The sequence below is a fragment of the Prionailurus bengalensis genome, chromosome F2 (genome assembly GCF_016509475.1).
Source record: "Prionailurus bengalensis isolate Pbe53 chromosome F2, Fcat_Pben_1.1_paternal_pri, whole genome shotgun sequence".
Lineage (NCBI taxonomy): Eukaryota > Metazoa > Chordata > Mammalia > Carnivora > Felidae > Prionailurus > Prionailurus bengalensis.
In genome coordinates this window covers 26,291,037-26,316,013 of record NC_057353.1, presented here as the reverse complement: position 1 = coordinate 26,316,013, position 24,977 = coordinate 26,291,037, and the positions used below count along the sequence as shown (strand labels likewise).

General features: G+C 34.1%; 1 long non-coding RNA gene across 1 annotated transcript in view; it reads right to left on the bottom strand.

Annotated features, from left to right (window-relative positions):
• Positions 1–21,638, bottom strand: part of LOC122496068 — a 51,099-nt gene extending 29,461 nt beyond the window's left edge. The window contains exon 1 of the long non-coding RNA XR_006300667.1: positions 21,515–21,638. This is a non-coding gene — a long non-coding RNA (uncharacterized LOC122496068). The remainder of the gene's footprint in view (positions 1–21,514) is intronic.
• Between the last annotated feature and the right edge of the window lie 3,339 nt (positions 21,639–24,977).

Below are 24,977 nucleotides of genomic sequence, written 5' to 3'. Positions count from 1 at the left end.
TTTGACCTTATAAAGTTAAACTTTTTTCAAGAAATAACCTTTGAATGATTTTTTGCATCTATTGACTTCTTAAAAATGAGAAAATTAGCTCAAGTATACTTCCTTTCCTCTCTCCTTGCCTTATTCTACCTTTCAATATCCTTACCTTACATTTATTGGGCATGTGCATACAGACATGCACACGCGCACACATGCACACACACTTCTAAAACAGACCATGGTTTTAAAGAGACAATATAGACCATATCCACTTTAAGGAAGAAGGATATAGTCCTACTACACACATTATCATCCACTCAGATTCCTTTGCCCAAATCATTGGTAATGCTTTACATTATTTTGAGGAGTGATTTCAGTTTCTCCTGCTGGTAGAACACCCTCTGATACATGAATAATGAAGCCCCTTAACAATTTTGCCAAATAATAGAACAATTTGCCACAGTGGCTGCATTTAGCAACATAGCAGAGAAACTGGGCACACCTTGCAAGTTAAAAATCATTTCTTTACTTTGTACTGTCACCCTCCATTCACTGATTTTTATAATCTGAAGGGGGACATTTACTTTTCTTCTTTCTACAACAAAATCAAAGCAGAGTTCGAATCTTCCAACTACATTTACAATGGTATTTAATATTTTTGTTATAACTTATTTTAAAGTATTAGTTTTATACATGTACTACCCTACAGGCTGTGAAAGCTTATTTCCCCAGACTCTGTTCTGTAAACAATTCAGAAATTTGATCAAACTCATTAACCAGTTGTGTTCCTTCTATTTCAGATGCAATAAATTACAATTGGAGCTTCAAATTAGCATGTACAATGTGTGAGTTTAATTAACTTTGTTGCATTATGAGCAAAAGGTCATATCTTCAAGGAAAATTAGAAAAAAAACCCTTTGAAGCAAAAATTAGACCTTTGTAACCTCAAAATGTTTCTTAGAGATTTCCTAATACAGACCTTAATTTTTTATATAAAAGATTTAGGCTATGATTTATTTTTTCTAAAGCCACTCAGCTAGTCAGTACTCATGTTCCATCTATGTGACATAAATCAAGCTGGTTAATATCTACTTCCTTGTTTGCAAAACACAGTTGTCATCATATTGATAGCTATTAATGATGATGTTAATTATTTATTTATAAATAATTTGATGATGATGATGATGATGGATTCTTCTCTCCAGTCTGATATTGTTTTCATTTATACCTACAAGAAGACATTTTCAGAATCGAAATATCTAAATAACACCAAAAAAAATTTCCCCTTAAGATTAAAAATATACACAAAACAAATTAATCAATTAAGACGGCCAAATATTCTCAAGCAGTATGCAGCAATTTCATGTGTTATTTTATGTTTGCTATCTCAACTAATAAATCAAGTGAAGTTTTTAAATAATGGACTTGCTATACCTATGCTTCATGGCATAACCAGCATTCTGGCTAAGCATGTTGCCAGATAAAATAAAATATTATCTTGATTTTCAACATATACTCCATTCAATAAAATTGCAGCTGATTGTATACTGAGAGAGAAAGACTTTTTTATGAAATTTTAACTCCCAGTAGGTTGAGAATACACAGTCAACTAGTGTTGTATCGGCTCTTTCTATTTAGTTTGCATGAAGAGATCATTTTTCAATCCAACCACTTCATTGCCAACTCTCTTTTCACACTCATCCCATTCTCCCCCCAAAACGTGCATAGAAGCATCCCTTGTGTCTGCACTGCATGGGAGAATAATCTATTCCCTGGACTGAGTATGTAAAAAAAGTAGGCAGAATATAGAAATAGAAAATTTCCTCATTCCTCTTGCACAAGGAAGATTCATTATTTCTTTCAAACTGAATTTCCTGAGTTCGGTCCTATAGTTCTTGGTCTATGTCAGTTGTTCTAAGATACAATTTCCATGGAGCAATTAAGTTATTAAGCTAAATTCGGAGCCTGGCATATCCAATATTCAATTTTGTCAGTTAAGAATATTTTCAAAATCACCATTTCATTAAAGATAGGACATTTAACTTCAAAAATGTAGGAAGGATATAATTTCAGATTAAAATTAGGAACAGTTTATAATTTTTACAACAACATGGAAATAACACTATATTCAATTTTACTCACTCCACTATAGACTCTTGAATGTTAATCACTGGTGAGATCTACCCATGGCATGGTATTAGGATTTTTTATTCCATTCCACACAGCATTTATCCCATACCACCTTGTATGGGTACTTGTTAAAAATCTCTTTTATTTCATTTATCATCTTTATTTCGCTTTGTATTGCCCACACACCTTGTCAAATGATTCACTCATAGCGTGTAGCCAATACGTTTGTCGAATGAATGCATAAAACAATAGCGCACATATTTATATCTTTAATTTTTATTTATAAATGCAATACAAGAGTCAAACAAATAGTGGATTATGTCAATTAGACGTTTACACATTCTGCTCTCTTTTAAGATGAATAATTATAGTTCATTTTTATTTTTTTTCTTTGCAATTTAGGCATTTAATTAGGGTTTTAAGGCTTAATTATTTTTTTCAATATATGAAATTTATTGTCAAATTGGTTTCCATACAACACCCAGTGCTCATCCCAAAAGGTGCCCCCCTCAAACCCATAACCCACCCTCCCCTCCCTCCCACACCCCATCAACCCTCAGTTTGTTCTCAGGTTTATAGTTCATTTTTAAAAAAGAATAAAATTAAAAGTTTTCAGTACATTATTTACAAAAAAAAGGATTTCAATATAAGAAATTATATCACATGCCTCTAAAATCTGAACACTCATACAAAAAAAAATTCTCACCAACTCAATCCCTACTGAAGTTCAACAACGATGTCTAACAGAGGAATTTGCCTCCTCAAGGTAACTTCAATTATATTCTGTATGACCATTGGCCTTCTCTTTTGGTTACTGCATTTAAAAAAGAAGTTAATGACTAGGGGTGCCTGGATGGCTCACTTGGTTAAGTGTCCGGCTTTGGCTCAGGTCATGATCTCACAGTTCGTGGGTTCAAGCCCTGTGTCAGGACAGCTCAGAGCCTGGAGCCTGCTTTGGATTCTGTGACCCCCCTCTCTTCCTCTGCCCTTCCCCTGCTTGCACCCTGTCTCTCAAAAATAAATAAATGTTAAAAACATGAAAAAAAAAAAGGAGTTAACGACCAACTAATCCTGCTGTTTAACTTATTGTATTCCTTTACCATCTGTATTTCAGGTATCAACCCCGGAAATAGGTGCCAGTTTTATAAGAAATAGCCTCTTAAAAATAAAGTCATTCCATTTTTAAAGTAAATTTATATTATACTATAAGTTTAATCTCAATACTGATGCACCTTTGGTATTTTTGTTCCTCATGCTTTTCATTTTCACTGGCACAACCTAAAATATTAATTATGTCACTACTAAATATTTTATATATTTCTATTTATATGTCAAATATTTTATATAATCCAGAAAACATTTTCCCAGAGTTGATGGCAGTCTCTTATCTCTGAAATCTGTTGGAAATTAATATTGAAGGTCCAGTTGCTGTATTCTTATTATACTGTCTTCAGGACAGTTGCAATTTTCCTAACTGCATGTTTGAACTTCTATAGAGGTTAGCTTCTTAAAGCAAAAATCAGTAAATCCAATGAGTTTTAAACTTAAGATTAGGCATTTAGTTAACTCAAGCTTTATCCAAGGATGTTTTTTAAACATTCTTAAAATTACAGAAAATTTGCTAATTTGCTTGATTGCAAATTAGCTAAATGTTTTTAAAATCTCACTCTTCTTCTATTACCCATGACTTTAAATGTTCCCATGCCATTAGTATACGAGTTGTACAACTCTTTATTTACCACAACTGAGAACCATATTTTAAGCCCACTTTTAGTGCACATGCTTACACATGAATTGTTTCTGTATGATTTCACATTTATGTACCAAATTTGGTCAGGTCTCTGTCACATATTGTAGAAAAGTATTGAAATTCAACGTCTTTATTTTCCAAATTTTCATGTTGTATCACTGCACTATTGCATGAATTAGTGTAGCACAGACTATCGATGATGCCCACCTAAGCCTCCTCCTCCTTTTCCCTGACTATCAGGGCCTCATTTCATCAGGTTGCACACTGTCTTTGCATCCATCAACTTGGGGAAGAGGTCCTTTAATTAACTCAAGGCAGAGATGATGATATTTTTCCCCCTTGCCTGTGATTGATTTAGGCATGGGCATGTGATATAATAAGATTTCAGATGATGTTAGTGGAGTCTTCTAGGGAAGGTTTTCTTTGCTTTTAGAAAAGGTCAAATTATAGACATGTGTCCTTTACACACTGTTGTGTAAAGAAGTCATGATTGTAACCATCCCAGAGAAGCAACATAGAGGAAGGACAAAGAGACTTGGGCTGCTAATGACATTGTTGGACTTCTGAAGCACCCATGGAACTTTTCCAGATTTCTTGTTATCTAAGATAAGCAGCCTCTTCTGTTGGAGCCATGTTGGCTATGTTTCTGTTACTTGTGATCTGAAGCACTCCAAACTGTGACATCTCCATAATACAACTAAGGAAAGCAAAACTCAGAGAAATTACATGGTGGCCTAACATGGCTCAGTGATTAAATGGTAGAGGCCTGGCCAGAATATAAATTCTTAGTTCAGTCCTCTTTCCAGTACAGTGTGAAGTCTCACTTTAAGAACTGGTTTCTTGCACAAATAATTGATTAACAATATATTATATAAAGCTGTCATGTATACAGTGAAGGATTTTATGCAATAATGAGCACATATGCAAATTATCTTACGTTGAACTATATGAAACAACCTTTCTTGTGCATCGAAACTGTTCAAATATTGGAAAATTTCACGTGGTTCACCCCATCAATTTTATTGAATTTCCACTGCTAATATAGAGAAAATATGTCTAATTAGTGTACATTAAGTGCTCTTTACTTTGATTCTTAAGTTTTCTACTTAAAATTTAAAGTGAACTTTCCCTCACCTTTCCATAATTTACCTTTATCAGCCTTCTTCCAAGGAGAAATTCTAGTTTGTTCAAACTAGTTTGAAAAGTTTATAAGCATACCCACTGATGACAATGTTGTGAAACTTTAAGCATCTAAAATAAGGGTGCCTATTTATTTAAGCCTATGACTTGATTTCTGCTTGGGTCACAATCTCCCAGTCATGGGATTGAGCCTCATGTCAGGTTCCATGCTGAGCACAGAGCTTGCTTGGGATTCTCTCTCTCTCTTTCTTATGCCCCCTCTCTTTCTTTCTCTCTCTCTATCCCTCCCCCACTCATGTGTGTATGCATCCACGTACTCACTCTCTCTCTCTCAAAATTAGAATAGAATAGAATAGAATAGAATAGAATAGAATAGAATAGAATAGAATAATTAAATTAAAATAATACATGTTCACTTTCTGAAATGAATACCTACAGGGCTCAATCAGAAACTGTAGCATGCTTCAGATGATAAAGTGCCATGCATATAATATGACTTGAATAAACCGTTAAAATATCATGATGTAATAAGTGAGAAGAAATATACCTCTCCTTAGAAAATGCTGCATCACGTTTTTCTTGCAAAAGATGTATGTGCAGTGGATTTTGTGGATATTATCATTTGCTGTCATTTAAAGTGGTATTTTATAACTTATTTATCATTTTAATTCAGCCATTTGAGAGTTAATTAAATCCTTTCTTCTCAATGGGACTCCCACTAGTTTTAAAAGAGTAACATATAGAACAGCAAGAGTTAATTGGATTAGGTTTCAATATTATTTTAATTGGCATTAGAATATAGTACTGAGAGGAGGAATTCAACTTGTTTGCTAAGTACTTCACAGTACTTTCTGTTTACTTCCAAAAGTATATTTTCTTCAAACTTTACATTAACACATTCTAAAGAAACTAAGATTATTTACTTACAAAAAGTTTAAACACTGCTTTAAATGCATAGAGTTCTCCACAAAAAAAAATGAGATTAGCAGCTTCAGTTTTGCAGTGTAGCCATATTATAAAAATTATTACAGAAATCAATAATGCTTTCATTTCCAGAACTAATCTGATGGTAAGATCTTGTTTATATAGATATTAAACAAATGCATTATTCGCATTTTGTAATGATTTTCTAGAGAAAAAAGGACATTTTTTAAATTATCATATGGAAGTGGTGTAATAAATGAGGATAATCTTTATTAACAGAAAGTTAATTTACATAAAACAAATGCTCATTGAATTATTGAATATGATAATATCTACATGCCTACTCCTGTTTGTCATATTTTGTGCCTTTTGGCGACATCAGAATTATAACAATCTGATTTATGCATTAAATTTAATGCATAATATGACAATGTACAGATATGTATGCCTTATAATGTATAATTTAAACATGATTGCTATATATTTCACCCATTCTTTCATGGCTTTCCCGATTTTCTCATGCAGCCAGAAATCACGATTAAAATGCAGGTTGCCAGATATGAATGTCTGTTTGAATTAATGAATATTTTCATAAAAATACTCCAACTATGAATGTTTTAAAAACCTTGTCATAACATTCACCAAACTTACACATGACAGCAAGCATGTGTTACTGCATTTTCATCTTAAATATTTGATGATTGCCTCTTTAAATCCAAGATTCATAACCCAAAGGCTTTCATTTTCTTACACCATGTGTAATTCAAAAGACATTTATTAGTACAGTCCTCTTTTTATGCATCAACAAAACATATCTGAAAAAAAGCAATATAAGAACTTCCCAGAATTTTGGACATATTTTAAGGTATTAATTATACATAACAATATTTTATAATATGTATATACTATTTATACTCTCTCTCTCCCTCCCAATGGAATAAAGATAGGATTTACAATAAAGATGATTCTGGTTAAACATTAAAAGCTACAATACAACTGGAATCTTTTTCAACTTACATTAAAAATGTGTAAACACTTCCTAACCTATCCGCATTTTCAGGAAATGATCAGAGTGCACAGCTGCAATTTATGAGATGCTGAGAAATGCCAGTGTTCTTCTACCAATTTCTTAACAATAATGTCACTTTTTAAATTACAAATTTAAATTTAGCATAGGTAAATAATGGTAACAGGCCTATTACAGTCATCTTTATTATTTAAGAAGGAAACCAACTAACAATTGTAAGAGCAATTCCATATTAGGTTTCAACTGAAGGTTGCCCATTGATGGGTCACTCTCACTTGACCTTGAGTGTGCAGAAAGGTAGTTCACCATGGTAACCTTGGTCTTGATGCTTTCCATACAGTAAATCATTTCAGTCTCTTCATGTAATTCTTTTATTGGCTGTGCAATTGAAATGTCATGCTTCACGAACAGAGAAGCTAGTAATTTCTTATGGGTGATTAAACCACCTTTCTAATGTATGAGCATGGATAAAGTTGTATGCAACATTTTAACACACACTTAGTTCATCATAATGTTTTCTCTGTTTTTTAAAAAATTTTCTGGTAAACATATTTTACCCTAACATATTTTTTTAATCTCCAAATGCATACAGTCTATCAGTATACCATCTAATATCTGGTATCATTTGATAACTTCTATAGTGGTGTTTCTACCTTCAGAAAGAATGTGTGTGTGTGTGTGTGTGTGTGTGTGTGTGTGTGTGTTTATGTTTATAAATAAAAACAAAGCTCTTTAAATAATACTGAAGTTTCCAAAAGCAAGCAAGTTTTAAAAGGACATTTTGGGCCCTAAGCCAAAACTGATATTCCACCTTTAATTATGTGAAAATCAAAAAAATGTATTTTAATGACCAATTATGAGAAAATCATGAAAACCATACTTTCGCTATAAAGCAAGGGTTAAAAAATTGCTTTTTCCTTTATGAACTGTTCATATACATATCTCTAGACAATCATTCCCTTATGCTTTTATAAAAAAAACTCTGCTTTTTTTGAAGCTCATTCCAATCCACTATATTACTCTCATAATCACATTTGTTAAGATCCCGGCACCCCCCCACACCCCCACTCCCACCACCCAGCCCTCCCATTTGTTGAAATCTTGGCACTTAACTCAAAGTTTCTCTACTCATGACAATTTCTGCTAAAAGCCACATGGACAACTCTTCCCAAATCCTGGCCTCTCAGTTCCTTCAAATCATCATCAAGGACTTTCTCTTTGGTCATCCACTTTCCTGGACAGACACTAAAAACTATCATTACTAAAACTCTTCCAATCTTAATATTGGTATTTTAAAAATTCTTCTCTCTCAGGGCACCTGGGTGCCTCAGTCGGTTAGCATCGAACTCTTGATTTTGGCTCAGGTGATGGTCTCATGGTTCCGGAGATCAAGCCTCATACCAGGCTCTGTGCTGACAGCATGGGTCCTGCTTGGGATTCTCTGTCTCCCTCTCTCTCTGCCCCTTCTCCCCTCAAAATAAATAAATAAACTTTAAAAAATTATTCTCCTCTCTCACATTACAAGTTTTTGTTTTAGTTTTTAGATTATTATTTAATTACACTAACTACAACCCTAACACTCATTACAACTGAAAAACTTCAATGTGTTGGTCCCTTTAGTATTGCTTTATAAATAATCTTCTTATGACAAAACCTCTCTCCACACTAAGTTAAAATCTTGTGGAACATGATTCTAACCATTGCCTTTATAACACCTAAATCCTCTATTCCTCTGTCTCTGCATTTTATCTATTTAAAAGACCTCCAATCTGGGTGGTCCTTTTCTTAAGAACTGGAGACCTTTCTTTGGTCTAACCTCAGGCATCTGAGTTCTGCTACAGAAAAACATACAACAGGGAATGTGGAATCCTTTATATAAATTAATAAACCACCAACCTTAACTGAACACTCAACACTTCCCAGTAATTGTGCCATATTCATTGGTCAAGCCACTTTCCTGTTTTCCACATAAAGATTTCAGACCTTCTGCATATCCTCAAACCACCAGTCCTATCACGGAAACCTCATTCTCAGCAGAGAGCTTCACACTCTACTACACTGAGTAAATTGATACAATGAGAAGAAAACTCCCTGCCATCAAACCTAAGAAGTTGCCTGCATTTGTCCTAGTTTCTTATTTTTTCCTTGTTTAAATAGGCACTTTTCTTCTGCTGCTATTATACCCATTTACTTCCCATTCTCTCAGATACTTTAGTATCAATGACCCCTTCTCTAATTTTGACAAGTTCTCTTTCTAGAACACTCTTCTCACTAAATCGATGAATTCTTATAATGCTTTAGATTGCCATTCAAATATTTAGTCTTCATTGGAGACTTACTGTTCCCTCCAAAATAAACCAGATTCACTTGTCTTTCAATCTTATTTTCCAGCAACTGTGTTTCCTACTGTCCTGTATTTTAATTGAGATTTTTATCAAAATTTGAAATTCTATTTATTTAAGTGATCATTGAGTTAATATTTGCCCTTCAATATTTTTTAGCATTACAAGGTCACCACTAAGGTGCATAGTAAAAGCTCAATAAATCTTTCATAATGAATGAGTAACAATAGAAGAACACTCTGACATGCCATGTACTATGTATCAAGCACCATATTTATAAACCTATTTAATACACCAACCTTATCTTCATGTTATAAATAAGAAACCTCAGGCAGGTAGGACTTGACAGATACAGAAGGATTTAGCTCCAGAGTTTATAATCTAATAACTACACTCAATTGCTTGAGAAAGGATGAAATAAAATTATTACAGTATGCCTACACAAAATGGCACAAATATTAGAGTATAACTGCGATAAGATTTACTTCATATTTTTAGGATATGGAGGATAACTATGAAGAGGCAAAGTTAAATATAAGTTCAGGACTTTTCCAATCCTTTGACAGTTTGAATTGAAGTGTGGAAAACACCATATTCATCTTTGGTGTTTTAATTTCATTCTAATTGTTCTTAGCAGATGAACAACATTCTAAGGTCAGGTTAATATTAATGGTGAATGAAGAAGGAAGAAAACTTAAAAATATAGAATATAGGACATTGGTCTGTTTGGGAAATAACAGCAAACTACCTTTGGCCACATGAGTCATCTGGGTTGAAGCAAATGGGTATACTCAAAATGGGTATACTGAGGGCTGACTCTGGCTATTGACACATAAAGAAAATGCTGGAAATGAAGAGTATCATAATGGTGGAGGCAGGAATGTGACAGGAGCCATTACAGAGAAAGAGAAAAGTCAGTTAAATATCTTTCCTCTAATACTGGCTTCGCCCCGCTAAATTCTTTACAGCTGAATCTACATAGTGTTCAAAATACAGGGAAGAATCATACTCATTATATTTCATTTTTCACCAACATTCTATAAAGTATTGAAGAACTGAATATAATATCTGATTCAATAATCAAGAGAAGAGGAAGCAATTTTCAACAAAGCCATCCTCCATGAGAAAAGAAACACACTTGAGAGAATATAAGAAGGCTTTCAACTCAGTGGGAAGGGAATGTGAAAGCACTTCATTGAAGCTCATTGTAGCTTGTGCACAGTTTGCCTGCCAAGAAATGCTCATTCAATATAGGGAAATAAATTCCCATTCACTAATAAACACAGTCAAATGCAAAGTTGCTTTACAAAGTCAAAGTCTATAAATATCTCATAACTGGTTTATGCTTTAACATAGTTCCTCCAAATTGTATTTTATCACAAGGCTTTTTTTAGTTATTCCATTCTTGTCTTTGACTTCAATTGTTCATGGCGCAATCACATGTTCTTTAAATTATTCATATTTCTATGGAAGAAGATCATAATTCTCCAAATACTGGGATCATGCAGTGTGGGGATATTTAATTTTTCAGGTTTGTACATATGAATAAACAAAAAGCAAGAAGATCAATTACTAGTAGTGTTAACCATCAGCACCCAATCCCCCTGTCAGCCAAGGCTCAAGTGTCATCTCTTGACGTGAACATTGACCCAGGAGTCAGGAAAATAGCCCAGGGGTTCTATTTTCCAATAATGTACTGGAGACCCATGACAAGCTCACAGCCAAGTCGTAAAGCACTTCTTAACTCACAGGACCATCAAACGGGATTAAGTGCTTTGAAATCCATGGATAACAGGTGCTCCAAGGACTCAAGAGCTCACCAGGTCGCCTCTTTCCCTCCGGGTCACTCACCTTCTTGCGCCTCATGTTAGGAGAATATTGATGAGAAGAGTGACAGAAGATGCCCATGGCAGCAGAAAGTAATGTAAGGGAAGCCTATTAACTTCTCATATACGGATTTTATGCTGTGATGCTAAAAATTCTATAATGGTCTTTAAAAACATTGATGCAATTTTCAGAACCCTTAGAAGAGTCTCATCAAATGACTAAAACTGGGTTTTACAGACAGTTACAGATTTGCTTCCGTATTAAAATTGTTCCTAATCACATATTATTAGCCAATTTTAGGAAGATTTTTTGAAAAACAGTTTGATGAAGCATAATCATCCAATAAGATAGCAGTACATCCAAATAAGGATTTAAAAATACTGAAGATGCTCTAAAAATAGCATCTCAATGAGGAAATCAATTCAAAACTTGGAAAATGGTTCAACATTAGTAGAAGTTCACCGATTTACAAAACTTAACTTCTTGAAAAGCCATAAAAAGTTTTTAAGAAACAATCTATTTTTTAATTTAGAAAAAAAAAGATTATTAAAGATTTCCTGGAAATGACACATGTTAGTAAGATAGTATTCAATCTGAAAAAAAAATACTTCACTAATTTTAGGAATTCACACGTTTTTGGCATTGTAAAACAAGCTATGTCTACACTCTAGTCTATTTCTCCCCCTAGGTATACAGTCTACTAAATCAATGACCTCCAAATTGTATATTTAATCTTTCAAAACTTTTAAAGAATTGTAGAACTCTTTTGCAGTGGATTTAGATTCTCCCCTTTCTCCACGACAATCTAAGGAGGTCTCTAAAGCTCGATTTCAGAACCTCTGCATTATAGCATGACTCCGCTATGCTATCCAGTGCTCCAACTGATGGGTTTTGGTGAAATAATGGTTCATTGGATACTCATCTTCTTCATAGACATCATAAGAAAAAAGGGAAAAAAAATGAAAGGATTGTGATATAGTAAAAGAGTTTTGTACTGTTAGCTCATTTTTCTTTAAAGTACAAAACTAATGTGGTATAGTAAAATAGTTTGCACACTGTTGAATTTTTTTTTACTTCAAAAGGCATAGCAAACCTCTGCAAAAAGGGACATATTGACCTTTCCATCTCATTATAAAATTAATTTGTATTGTTTGTGGGAAGGAAAATACAGGGCAGAAATCACGTAAGAACAATACCTAAATGTGGAAATAAATGTCTTTAAATGTTAGCCCAACTAATTTACATATTTTTTCTCTAAATTCAGCTGAAAGAAAAGTATATAATTTCAACCTGGCCTTGAAGCACAAACATAATGTGCAACGCGGCAGCAAAAAACAACTGAGAAATTCTGACCTAAAAGGAATGGAAGAGCTGTACCACATGGCCAGAGGGATGCAGAGAGCTGTGTGGAGAGCTGCCCGGTACAGACAGCACAAGTCTGTATATGGCTAGCATTGCTTCTCTATGGATACCACTTGGATTCTAGCCAGCACCCAGGCTGGATCAAACCCTGTCACCATTCTCTACTCCTCAAGTTGTGGAAGAGAAAGATGAAAGCTCAGGTTTATTTTGCGTCTTCATCAAATCCTTGTTTACAGTGTGATAATTGAAAACTTTTGGAGATAGAGTTTATAAAACAAACAATATTTTTATTGCAATCAATGAGTGTTTGAAAAATGTAAAGTGCATTAGTAAGCTAATATTTAACTGTGGAAATCAATTTTTTAAATGTTTGCCAAACTGATTCATATATTTTTCTTAGAATGTATCTTAAAAAATGTGCCTTCATTCATCTTGGCTATAAAACTCAGATACTGTACAATGGGCAGAAAGAATAAATTGAGAATTCAGTGGCAAGTAACCAAAAGGAGAAAGGCCTATGAAATGTTCAGATATCTACCAACATGTAAGAAAAATAAAGATACCTTTGCCTTATTTTGAGCAGAATTATTTACTTTACGCTCAGATGTTGTTATCCTGATAAACAAAACTCTTGAATTTTTTGTAACTGTTTTCTGTTTGTTTTTTTACTCTATATTTAAATAACTTCTATTGCTTTATTATATTTTAATAGACCCTTGTACATAGCTGGGAGAATGAACTCATCTTTACCAAACATTTATTAAGAATGCCCTCAGTGGTACCCATTATAGTACACCCTACAGGTATATTTAGTTTTGTGCAATGAAGCTTTCCTGGAAAGCACTGTGTCAGGTCATAAATTCCTTCCTCCAATCCGTTCCCACCTACTGCCAGCCAAAAACATTGCAGCCAAGTGTATCTGTCTAAGGTGCACTTCTGGTCCTGTTCTTCCCTGCTTCAAAGTCATTTACTGACTCCCCACTGCCTGTTTACCAAATGCTATGCATTATGCTTATTACTGCAAATAGATACGTTTCTTTAATCTTTATAACAACTCCAGCAGGTAACACTAATATTATCTCCACATTATAGGAGAGTATAAATAATTTGCCTAAAGTCATACAGCCCGTAAGTAGCAGAAAGGATTCCTAAGCAAGACCAGCAGACTCAAATGACTGTATATTTAACTATCACTGCAACACTTTTTCAACATGCCAGAAACTACTCTAAATTTATCTCTCAAGATGCCTTTACATAAGTCCAATGGTCCAGCAAGAATGGTTTGTCTGCTGTATAACTCATAGAACAGGACTACACTAGGTGCCTCTCAGTTAATGTTGCTAGCGTCTGTAGAATAGCCTTTGTGACTAGAAAATACCATCATGATAAAGCTTTAAAACTTCTCATTCATGTGTGAAATTTAAGAAACTGAATGAACAAAGACAAAAGAGACAAACAAACAAAAAATAGACTTAAATAACAGACAACAAACTGGTGGTTGCCAGAGGGGAGGTGGAGAAAGATATGGGTGAAACCGATAAAAAGGATTAAGAATACATTTAACATGATGAGCACTGAATAATGTATAGAATTGTTAAGCCATTATATTCTACACCTAAAACTAATATAACACTACATGTTAATTATGCTTTAATTTAGAAAGATTTAAAAAAACTTCCAAATTTCTTATTACAATGTGCCAGTTAAACATAAATGAGAAAAAAAAATTTCTTCTCAGCTGATACTTTCATCATTTCTTGTAACATTCTTAAAGATTATCTTAGAATCTTAGACCTCCCTAAAAATGGAAAAGCTGTTCTCTTGCTCCATATTATAGAGCTCCCTCAAGAAAGTTATTTTTTGGAAGATTTATTTAGCATTTTTTTTGCTTCCTGCAATGTTATGTTATACATTCAACATATTAGAGAATATTAGTAAGAAAATTAAATATTTTAGAGATTTTCCTTACAAGCTAGCCCATCACAGATTTTTATCTGAATTTATCTCTATATAAAGAAATACAGTGTTCTTATATCAAAATGGTTCAATTAATGATTATTAATTTAGACAAATTGTGACGTGATGTCATATATGTAATTGTTATTCGTTATCATTACTTGAAGAATTCAAGTTTAGGAAAAAGTGACTGTAAACACCACAGTACATAATATTTAAATGCTGAGAGATATTCCTTTTAACAAACGATTAACGAACTGAGTGCAAATGAAGGAATATGGTTGACTGAATGCAATCTGAGAAAACCACATCTGCATGTTAGGACTAAATACTATTACCTAACATTTACCCTGTACCTACCAGCGCTCAGCTTATATGAATTATTTCAACTTTAATCCTCGTAACACCTACAAGAGGTGTTACTGCAACTATTATTGAATTGCATGAATGTACCTGTCATTATCCCCATTGTATATATGAGTACAGTTAGACAGAAGGAGTTCAATAGCCTACCCAAAATGACAAAACTTCTAGGAGGTGAAACTCAAAGCCAGATAGCCCAAATGCAGAGTCTATACCCTTACCAATCATGGGGGGTTGACTGCCTTATCCTGCAGATGCTTTCAATTATATGGCTGCACCTAAAGATATCAGGTATGAAATGATGGTTTGATCCACTTCTAAATTTGAAGAAAGGAAAACATGTTAATCCATGCATTGGTTTTTTTTTTGTTTTGTTTTTTGTTTTGTTTTGTTTTGTTTTGTTTTGTTTTGTTTTGTTTGCAGCTGCCAGGACAAATTACCACAAACTTGGTGTCTTTAAAAAAAAGACATTTATTATCCCAATAGTTCTGAAAGCTGGAGGAAGAAGCAAAGAAGAGACTCTGCCCCTAGAACGTCCAGAGGGAGCATGGCCTTGGTGACACCTTGATTTCAGACCAGTGATACCAATTTTGGATTTGGAGCTTCCAGTGCCTACCAACTTTTCTTGGCTTGTGGCTGCATCACTTCAATCTTCAGGTCCAGCATCTTCAAACCTCTCTCTGTTCCATCTTCACATCAGCTTCTCTGTCTGTGTCAAATCTCCCTCTGCCTCTCTCTTAGCAAGGCACTTGGGACTCAGCCAGTATTCCAGGATAACCTTTGCATCTCAAGATCTTTTCCAAATAAGACAGCATTTACACTTTCCAGGTATTAGGACTTGAAACTTTTGGGACCATGATTCAGCCTGCTCATCTATCCATCTACAAATGTAATGCCACCTGTCAGAGAAATATGCGGCTGAAAGGCAAAATATCAAGAAATTTTTCAAGTAAAAAAGTTTGAAGAATTTTTGTCAGGTTGGTGTTCTTCAGCAGTTTTTCCCATGCCTTCTACATCTGCGTTTTTACCTCCTGTAACTAACTGTACGTGAAGCACATTACAGTAACATGCTCCTTTGGGTGGCTAAATCATCAGTGAGAGATTAACAAATGGTAATCACCTTTTCCATGATACTATTGAAGTAAAGAGTCATACTTCTAGGTAAAATTGTTCCATAAAAAAGAGCTCATTTACTGCCGTTTTCAACAATATGGATGGACTCGAGGCCATTATCACATTTCATTAGTGATATAAGTCAGACAGAAAAAGACAAATAGAGGATGATCTCACTTACAGGTGAGCAGAATCTAAAGAGCAAAACAACACGAAACAAAATAAACAAGCTCTTGGATACAGAGAACAGATTGGTGGTTACTAGAGATGGAGAGTGTAGGGTTGGGCAAAACACAGGCTAAAGGAGTCAAAAGGCACAAACAAACTTACAGTCATGTAAAATAAAGTAAGTAAGTCATGAGGATGTAATATATAGCACAGAGACTATGGTTAATAATAGTGCACTACATAAGTAAAAACTGATAAGAGAATAAATAGATCTTTGAAGTTCTCATGACAAGAAAAATTTTTTTTTACTACTACACAATGTTGATGATGTTGAGTAGACTCATTATGGTGATCATTTCACAATATATACAAATATTACATAATTATGCTGTACACCTAAAATAAATATATGTCAATTTTACTTCAATTTTTCTACTTATCAAAAAAAGACATTCAAAAGATGAACAATAAAAATGTCAACATGTTTGGCTAGAAAAAAAAGGCCATTTAGTACATGATTTCCTAGTCTGTCTATGCCAGGTTACAGGGGCAGTGGCCTTGTCAGTATAATAAGTTTGGCATTTAGATATAGTGACCACATGGTGAAAGGAAACAAAACTCAGGATCTTGACAGATATGGAGTTGGAATATATTAAGTCTGGGTTCCTAGCATACCACATTTTAACTGAAGAAGTAACCTAGACAAGAAATTACCTAGTAACATAGGAGTATAACAAAGAAACCTAATTCTAATGATCCTAATCACAAACTTGCAATTTAAAGGATCTTGGTATTAAATTCATGTGAATAGCATGGCATGAGAGCTCCAACACAGGCTTCTGATATCTCTGGGACATATGACAGAAACAAAACCAGCCCATATCATAGAATATACACGCTCAGGATAACCACACACACACACACACACACACACACACACACACAGAGTCTCATTGAAGATAAGCAAGATAAACTAACAAAACACAATAGGAAACACAAATTAATGAAAAATAATAAGCAGATGCAATGGACGGTAGGATTAGGCTCTAAGAACTGCAGAAAATTAAACAGTATGATAAAGATTGCATAAAATGAAAAACCTTAAAGTAATTAAAGCATGAAGAGTAAACATTTTATGATTTCATATAAAACAACAAATGTATTTTAGAAGGAATGAAATAGAATTGTTCTGTTTTTCAAACACTGAAACATGCAGTTATTTTAATTTAAAAAATATGATGGTCAATTGGTTCAGCAGCCAGTTAGAAGCAGCTAAAGTGAAATTAGTTACCTGGAAAATAAATATGTGAAAATGACCTGGAATGAACAAAGATAACAAAGAAATTTTAAAAAGAGAGAATAGTGAAGTTGAAAGGCCTAGAGAATAAAATTATGAGTTCCAACATTTCTTTAATATAAGTTTCAGCATAAAAGAATAAAGAAAATGGAAAGAAGCATATAAAAGTAATAATGAATGAAAGCATTGAATTTTTAACTCTAACTCCAAAAGCAAAGGGAACAAAAGCAAAAATAAACAAGTGTGGGACTACATCACTAAAAAACATCTGCACAACAGAGGAAACCATCGACAAAACAAGAAGGCAACCTACTGAATGAAAGAAAATATTTACATATCATGTATCTGAAGGGGTTAGTGTCCAAAATATACAAAGAGCTCAAGTCAATAGTTGTAATAATAATAACCATTATCATCTGATTAAAAATGGGCAGAAGATCTAAATAGACATTTTTCCAAAGAAAACATACAGATGACCAACAGGTACATGATAGGATGATCAACATCACTAATTATTAGGGAAATGCAAATCAAAGACCCAATGATACATCACCTCACACCTGTTAGATTGGCCATTATCAAAAAGACAAGAAATAACAAGTGCTAGAGAGGATCCAGAGAAAAAGGGACCTTCATACATTGTTAATGGAAATGTAAATTGGTGCAGTTACTATGGAAAATAGTATGGAGGTTCCTCAAATGCTACCTAGCCATGAAAAAGAAGAAAATCTTGCCATTTGTGACATGAATGGACCTTGAGGGTATTATGCTAAGTGAAATAAGTCAGACAGAGAAAGACAAATACTGTATGATTTCACTTATATTCACTTAGTGGCTGTTAGAGAGGAAGGAGGTGAGGGTGGACAAAATGTGAGAAAGGGGTCAATTATACGGTGACAGATGGTAACGACTTATTGTGGCAATTGCTCTGCAATATATACAAATATAAAATTATTCTGTTTTGCACCTGAAACTATTACAATGTTATATACAATTTTACCTCAGTTAAAAAAAAAGGTAAGTCAAAGAAAGTGAAAGAAATAAAAATATAAGACATAAGCAAACGATGAAATGAAAAGAAAGGAAATAGAGAAGTTAAAATCTGTGACCAGTTCTTTGAGGAAAAACCCTATATTGACCTGGAAGAAGGTATCTGCAATTCATATCAATAATAATAAATTAGTATCTGAAATATATTCTAAATATACTGCAAATCAATAAGAAAATGAACAAAAGGTATGTGCAGACAACTCACAAAGGAGAAATCTAGAGCAACTAAATAAAATACCCCCTTGACCAAAAAAAAAAAAAATAGAAAAGAAAAATTTGTTTGAGCCTCACTTATAATTTAAAAAGAAATTCTAAAAATGAAAGAATCAAAATGCCACATTTAGCAAAGAGATCCCGGAAGATGGAGCTAAAAAAGTAACCATTGGATTTGAGAATCTAGAAGTCAAGGGTGATCTTTATTAGAGCATCAATGAGAGTAAAATCAATTTGCAATGTATTGAGAAACAAATGTGAAGAAAGGAAGTGGAGACAGAGTAAAGACTTTCTTAAAAAGCTTACATGATCCAGGAAGAGAACAGATATAGTAATAGCTGAAGCTAAGACACCTGCTCAAAGTAGGCCAATATATTAAGTTTTTCACTTGATTGTTTTATTGTGGCTGGACTGTGAGCTTATTATTAAGCTGAGAAGTAGCCATAAGAAAGGGAAAAGTCCTCAAAGTAAGAGAGAAAATAAATGATAGAGCAATGCTCTGGAGAAAGCAATCAATTGCACCAATGCAAAGTTTAGCCTTAAGCAAAGAGTAATAAGAATGCCTTAATTTTTAAATTAATGTGTATAGGGGATGAGCATGCATGAAGTTGAGGATATTCAGTAATATAAGAGAGTAAAGAAAGAGGAAGTGAGTCTAACATTAGGTGAAGTAGAAATGATTTAGATATGACATTGTAGAGATCTAAGCGGTTGTCAGCCCATAACCATATTTTATTCATGAAAAAAATATATTATACAAAGCTGAATTATACATAGGCCATCATGCCCTTAAGGAGCTCAGTCTACCAGGAAAAGTGAGACTTGTTCACATATAATCAAGATAACTAAAATGCCGTTCATCCCTCCTTTCTCAATATATACATATTATTTTGTTCTTTTCTCTTTCATTTTATGAGATCACATAGCATTTTGTGTTCCTCTTTCTTCCCAATTCTCTAAAGGGATACATGAAAGTGGAAATGTTTACCATAGTGCCAACATTAAGTTCAGGCTCCTTTCCACAACTTTGCACTGTGATCTCTACAGAAGCTCATCCAGAGCTCTGGAACGATTTGCACTAAATGCATGAAAGAGATGAGGAATAGGAGAAGTCATTAAAATTATTCGTTTCTTCTCCTCTCAGATCCAAACAAATTTCACTTTTAGGAAAATCATTGTCCACACTTCCTAATGTGAAGCTTACTTTTGTCACACAAAGTATTTTAAAGACAGACAAAATCAATCTTATTGACCATTTCTCAAAACCCTGTCCTTGAATATTAAAAGTTGTATTTCAGGAAAGTAGAAGTTTCAAATTTATATTCTTCAACTTCATTTAAGATCACTGATGCTGATTAAAATTTTCATCTTTAGATATATTTGAAAATATTCTACCAAACAAGAGAAGGCCATTAACATTCAGTTTAAATGCAATTTATACTAGCCTTTGGTTTTCAGCATAAATGTAGAGACAAATGAAATTATTACCATTATGAAAATAATGTGTATTTTTTGAGACAGCAATGTTTTTTCCATGCATGTTGCTAAAGAAGGCAAATTTATCATGTCCTTTAATTTCTCAGAATCAAAATCATTTGCTCAAACTCCAAAGAAATTGTAATATATCTAAAGTTAATTACAACTTTCTTTTCAATATTTAATTATGTTTTCTTGTAAAGAATAAGCATCATTCAATTAACTTCATTTTTGAATATTACATAGAATCTTACAATGATTCTATGGCATATTACATAGACTCATTGAAGCAGAAGAAAATGTAAAAAAAAAAAAAAGGAGAAATAATACTCAGAGCATGCAGTCCTCAGACACATCAGGCCATTTGCTCCTTTTTACTTTTAAAAATCTCTCCAACATTTCATTAGTATTCTTCTTTTTAAGCACTGTAGAAAATACAGACTGTATGTCTGATACACTATTTCTAGACTATGCAGTAACAAACTGTATAAATTCACTTGGCTACTCAGAGTGACAACTTGAGTTTCCTTAATATATAGTTACTTTCTCTGAAATTAAACAATTAATAAGCCAGCAGCTATGTGAATCATAAATTATTCATACTTAGTCTACCAATGAACATTAATCAATTATAAAGAGACACAGAAATTAAGACCAAGAGAAAGAGTCAACCATAGCCTTTTAATATTGAGACTCTGTTAACCCAGTCTCTTTAAACATATTTGATTTGTATAATAACATCAATATGCACAGCTATGCTTGCTGCTCAAGTTTCCAACAAAATAACCAATTTATGAGTATACATATGCTGTCAACCAGTAACAAGAAATACTCATCACAATTATGTAGTCTTTGACTAAAAGGGCTTATTAGAGTTCTTTCAAATTATTGTACCTCATCAAATATTTAGTATTAACTCTCCTGGCTTCCCAAGAATTTGAAGCACACTGAGAAACATCTTTAGAATTCTTTCATAGTTTGAATACCAATAATTTTATACCAATATATATAAAATTATAACAACCACAACACCAAAACCTCCACCTAGACAATGGCCCCAGTCAGTCAGTTGTGAAGCATTACATCCTTAACAGACACAGGTTCAGCAGCAAACTTATGACTTACAATTGCCTAATGAGAAGTTCCAACAGGCTTATTCCCAACGCATATGATTTCCAGATTATGCAAGTACCCATTCTGATTAATTTATTTAAAATCAGTCAAGGAAAGAGCTATCGTTCCTAGTGTTCATTTTTACCAAGAGTCAAGCAATAAAATAATGAGAGTATATAGATGGCAAATAGGGATTTAAGTGGAGAAATGGAATTCATAAGAATAAAAAATTAGAATCGCCATTTGGTTATAACTAGCAATCAAGTGTTAATGCAAAATATTACCTGGAAATAGGCTTCAAACTATTCTTTGGTTGATGTCCTGTAGACATGATGTGTTTGTTTCTCACCAAAGACAGGAAAAGACCATTGACAGATATCACTGGATGTATTATTTCACTATTTCTTGGAAGCTAGAGGAAATAGAGAAGCTAGGTTTACAATATGGGAAATTGAGAACATCTGAGTCTTTAGTTTTTTTAAAAATTTTCTGTGTCCTTGAGCATTCGTAAAGACATGGCAAATTTTTTCCAGACTTGATGAGATGGTCAGCTCAGGGTGGGGGCGGGAGCAGAACCAGGATAGCTTTACCAGTATTCTGAAAAGGTCATTGGTAGTAGTTCTCATTCAGCAAGTGTAACATTGTAAAACCCTGAAAACTCACATGCTCACCTTGAAAAATCATTAACTACCTGTTAGTCCTTTCTTTCAAAATCAATCAACAGATATACAGAGTGCGTAAACACTAGCACTATGCTAAGTGCTATGAGATATACATAATATCAGATGCAATTGCTAAAATGTAAATTAATTTATATTGGTACAAAATAAAGATACTCTACAAAAGGATACGTTATATGCAATAAGATGATATAGATAAAAGTCCTACCAAAGTACAGACAAGGCAGATTTCTTCAATGACTACCAGCATGGTTACTTTGTTAGAAATGCAGATTCTACTTTGTTAGAAATGCAGACCACACCAGACTACTGAATCAGAATCTGAATTTTAGCAGATGCCCAGATCTTGTGATGTATATGCACATTCAAGTTTGAGAAGCCCATCTTAGATGTTCTCATAAGCAAAATGATACTTAAAACAATTGTTAAGCTAATGAGTCGGCCAAGAAAGAGAAAGAAAAACAGTCCAGGAAATTTCAGGCAAGTTGTCAGAAGAGAACAAAAGCATAGCATGAGAGGGCCTGAAACATGTTCCAGAAAGATTTTAGTTTGCCAAATTTGCTAGGGCAAAAGATTTTATTTAGAGATTGCCAAAAGGTAAGTCTTAAAATGTAGAATGGGTCTGGTAAGAGATGGTCTGAAAGTTAGATTGAGAGAAATGCTTAGTATTTTTAGACAGACCAGTGCTTTTGGAATACAAGTGATTCATACTGTTCAGATTCCACCCTTCAGATATGAAGAATTCACTCTGTTAGCTGCCTTGAGTATTGGCTGCTGGTGCCTCAAAGTTGAGACCTCCCCTGAGAATTGCCCTTGGCCAAAGGGGGTTGCTTCACCCAAGTTTACACCCTCTTCCTGGAGGCAGCTTACATCCAGTACTGGCTGATGTAGGGGAACAAAACCTTGGCCTCATGGCCTCAATTGGAAGCCACATTATTGAAAGACTGTCTCAAAGTTAAAGTTCCCTGTGGAGTGAGATGAGTTATCTCATACAAATGCATCTCATTATGGTAACTCTCTCTGCTCAGTCCTGCTTTTCTCATTCTCTCACAGATGTTGTTCCCAAGAGAGCTTCTCAATAAATCTCCCGCACACAATTCTCCATATCAAAAAACAAAACAAAACAAAACAAAAAAACCAAACTGATCACTTTCCTCGAAACTGTATATCACTAAAAAATGTATAATTAGTTCTATATAATTTTATTCTGATATTATCCTTTGGTTACTTTTTTAATGTGCTGTAACAATCCACCTAAAATGTATATTTCTTAAAGGCAGGAAATGTGCTGTATTCCTTTAAAAAATTATTTCACTAAGACAGGGGTGCCTGGGTGCCTTAGTTGGTTAAGCATCGGACTTTGGCTCAGGTCATCATCTAACAGTTCACGAGTTCAAGCCTCACATCAGGCTGTCTGGTGTCAGCAAACAGCTGGCGCCGGATCCTCTGTCTCCCTCTCTCTCGCTGCCACTACCCACCTGGCAATCTCTCTCTTACAGAAATAAATAAAACATTAAAAAAATTGTAGAAAAATAAGTAAATAATTTCACTATGATGAACACAGATGTGGGTACATAATAAGTATTTAATTCTCATTTGATGAATTAAAAAACACTTCTTTTGGGTTCTTTTATGTTAAGATTTCTGTGATATGTCTAAGATAAGCAAATGAATAATTTCAGAAAAGCATTTCTGAACTGAGAAGTACCTACTTCCAAGACTGATTTCAGCCCTGCACATCAACCACAACAGCTCTTCTGTGTGTCCCTGTTACAGCACTTGGAACATGATAGGTACTCAGTAAATACTGGTTAACTTATGAATAAATGAGTAACATTTATACAGTGCATTGCAGTCTACCTAAGTGTCTTTATTTAACCTTCCTGGAAACTTCCAGGTAATAGCCTCAGTTACAACACGAAGCTAAACCTACACAGAAACATCTAAGTTTTAAAAAACACAGATTTCCAGGCTCACCTCAGACTTTCTGAATATTAGAGTCTCTATGGGCTTTCATTACTTATCAAACTTAAATGTGTATTAATTCCTAACAAGTTCCTAAGTGATGGTGATGGTCTGTGTCTCACACAACTAGGTCAATGTCACACGTTAGACCGGTAATGCTATATTGTTTCAGAACTCCTCAGGAGATTTTGAGGTGCGGTTACTCAGATTTTTTTTTTTTTCAAGTCATGCTCAGGCTCTTCTCCTGGAGATTCTGTTTTAATTGGTCCAGGATGGAGTCTGGGTCCTGACATTGTCTTCTCATATGCAGCCAAGGTTGAGAACCACAGCTGTAGTTTTTGCTCAAGAATCATTATCATCAAGGATCGGGTAGAAGCAGGACTACACCTGAGTCTCAACCCAGTGTGCAGGCTTTTTATGTACCCCATACTATCTCCCTGAACATAGATAAAATGTCTGAATTTCCCTACTCACTATCCAAGTTAGGTTTGTTGATTCTGAACTATATTTTATATATCAAGATGGAATAGAGACCCAAGATAATAACCACTATTACATAAGTTTCTAAAAATCACAAAGTAAAGGACAGATACGTGATCAGAAAATGAAAGTGGGTAAACATGACTGAATTATCCTCAGAATTCATTAATAAACTCTTTGAATATTTAGCACATCTAGGGGTTCCAGAAAGTAGTCCTATAAATTACCTGAGCAATCATTTCCTTATCTCAAGATAGTATTCGGATGGAGAATACACATGCCTCTACGCTCTCCAATTCCCCCGCAAAATTCTTTACCATAGAAGTATTAGTAAAATAATTTCCTTTTGCTTACATTTTCACCTTTTTTGTAGGCAATCCACAAATATTTCACTGAAAAACTGTAGTCACCCATCATGGCGATTGAAAAATATCAGCATAGTTAGCCACATGTGCATGCCATCAGTTTTCCAACATAATATAGCAGGCGGTAAAGCGCAAACATTTCAGCTGAGGTCTCAGCCACTAGATGCCGCTGATGTGTCTGGAGGCCTAGGAAGTGGATTCTACAGAACTATAAAGGCTTACATCTTGGAAAATAAAATGCTGTTACTATGGTGACC